At 28.4% G+C, this 2,680-nt stretch overlaps 1 long non-coding RNA gene across 1 annotated transcript; it reads right to left on the minus strand.

Moving 5' to 3' along the window:
- Positions 1-252: 252 nt before the first annotated feature.
- On the minus strand, positions 253-1,345 carry LOC114367221. Its single transcript, XR_003657138.1, has 2 exons — positions 1,107-1,345; positions 253-439 (listed from the first exon to the last, which is right to left on the minus strand). It is a non-coding gene; the product is annotated as an uncharacterized LOC114367221 (long non-coding RNA).
- Positions 1,346-2,680: the final 1,335 nt, after the last annotated feature.

Genomic DNA, 2,680 nt, shown 5'->3' on the forward strand with positions numbered 1-2,680 from the left:
TAGCCAATCTTTTAAAGCTCAGTAGAGCTAAACACTAACAATTACCAATTTACCATGACTTCCCATGCCAAGTTACCAATAATTATGAATTCCCTCTCTTTTTATACCCCTCCTATGATAAACAATAAATAAATTCTGCATCCAATGTACCTAATTCTCTTAAGTTTAAACCTAAAAATGCCAACTATAACATGAGCCAAGGTATCGCAACATTGAAACTGTAAATTAATGCAGAAAAATTATCTCCATATCTGACATCAAAAAAGGAAACTCACTCAAACAATAATATTAATCTACAGAGCCAAATGCTGAACTGAAGAAAAAAATCACAAAACAATTAGAATAACTTTGCGAAGAAGCAAAGGGAGCGAGAATTACTAGGTTTGAACTATAGTTACTCCTGAATCCTGCCAACACTAGCAACCTTGCCCCAAAATTCCTGAACAGAAATATGACAAACAGTATAAGTTGAACTATCAATTTGTAAACATGTAAGAACAATCACAATCGATGAGAAAATCAGAAAATAACAATCAGAAATTGCAACGAGATTTCTATTCTAATGTAATTTTATTCATTTTAAAAACAACTATAGTATTTTAATTTGCAACGAGATTTCTAATGTAATTCACACTCCCTTTCCTAATTACTGTTGAAACCTAAAACTAGAAAGTAGACAATTGAAGCAACCAATACCGAAAATCCAATACCAAATTCGCACAATTTACCTAAGCTGAAAACATCATTTCTTAAAGAAATGAGAGGAAGCTAAGCACCCAACACTCAATTACTATCCCCCTTCCCCTACTCTCCCATCAGCTGAGCTCATCCGAAAACCGAAAATCTCAAAATTACGACCAAAGCGCAAAAGATCGGAAACGCGGCACAATTCGAGCTCACAATCACCATTCAAATTGACCAAACCACACAAAACTAAGTGCACAAGCTTGCGAAATCGCGCCCAACGCGAAACGCCAGAGACACAAGCGTAGATTTGTTTTTTTTTTCTTCTTTTTTGCGTTTTTCTTTTATTTTCCGCAAAGAAAGGGTTCCTAGAGAGAGAAGGCTAGGGTTCTCAGAGATAGAAAGAAAGCCCGTGAACTCACAGTGACATTGAGAAGCCTCCATTGAAGCTCAAAATTGATCCTGCGACAGTGTTGAAGAAGCAAGCGTTAGGGTTTGAAGCGGTGGAAGCAGAAGAAAAATAGGGACATTCTCAGCTCACACAGATAAAGTGATCGAAATAGTGCGAAATTTTCAACGAACACAGGAACAATACTCAGGCTCGGCCCTTTCAAGCTTTTTTTGGAAAATAGGGTGTGTTAGCTATAGTGAGCCCAAGACGGGGAAGATAGCATGTGAAGAGTTGTTGAGGGTAAATGCCATCTCCAATTGAAATGAGACACGCGGACAAGTGACGGCACAATCGCTTTTTTATTTTTTTGAGAGGGAATAAATTGCTGGGCAGAAAAGCCCAATGACTTTCTTTTTAAGAAAAACTTGATAAAATAATTGCTTGTTTGAAAAAACAATTAACTAAATTATAAAATAACACTTCAAAAAATTATTAAAACGAAATAACTTAAAATCATAACTTATTTTATATATTACTGTAAATTAGAATCCACAGTTTTGGTCAAAGAAAAAGAATCCACAGTTTAGACTCCACTTTCCTCACTATTATACTCAATATTTTAATTCTTCTTATTTTTTATGTGCGTTTTATATATTACTTCTGTAAACGCCAAAAAAAAAATATTACTTGCGAAATTAGGTAAAAATTTATCTCGCATCTGAAATTATTTTTCTTAATTTTAATCTCTAAATTAAATTTAAATAATATTTTTAAATGGACAATAATTAAAAATAATATTATATTACAATTTCAATTACTAAATATAAAAATAAATATGATTTTTATAATAAAAAATATTTATTCATTTTAAATTTTAATTTTAATGTAATTTTATATGTCAAATTATTTATTTAGTATAAAATTTAATTATAAAAATGAATTATTTATTTTTTGTTATGCACAAATTAAAATACTTTATCAATCAACTTCATTTTGACGAATGATATGCCTTTTAAAAAATATTAATTTTATATTTTTTATACTCTATTTGAATTTTAAAAAATTATTATATTTTTTATATTTCAGTAAATATATATGTATCTTTAACGTTTTTTTCTAAAATATGTATCTTTTTGACGGCATGTATTTAATATTATGCAAGAATCATATCTTAAATTAATTTTTAGAATTTTTTTATAAATAACAATGATTTTATATTTATTCTGAAATATGTCCATTGAAATAAATTATTTTATCGGTCATAGAGATCTGACTAAACAATTATTTTTTTTTGTCTTTTCTTGGTTGAATAGTTATTATATATTTTTATGTTTAATTTTTACGAATAAAAAAAATTAATCAATCCGACCCTACACTTACTTGGATAGTAGTCACACACTACATTTGGACATTTGCAGTAGATCGATCTTTGACAAAAAAAAGTTACGCAAGATTTTAATTTCTATAAAGAAACCATATAATTTTGTTGATTAAATAATAATAAAATTAAATTTACGAAATTCATTTTAAAAATTTAGTTTAATTTTTAAATGTTTACCTTTTGAATTTATAATTGTTTCTTAATTATTATATATTTTTAATTAA

This window comes from Glycine soja, chromosome 9, assembly GCF_004193775.1.
Source record: "Glycine soja cultivar W05 chromosome 9, ASM419377v2, whole genome shotgun sequence".
NCBI lineage: Eukaryota > Viridiplantae > Streptophyta > Magnoliopsida > Fabales > Fabaceae > Glycine > Glycine soja.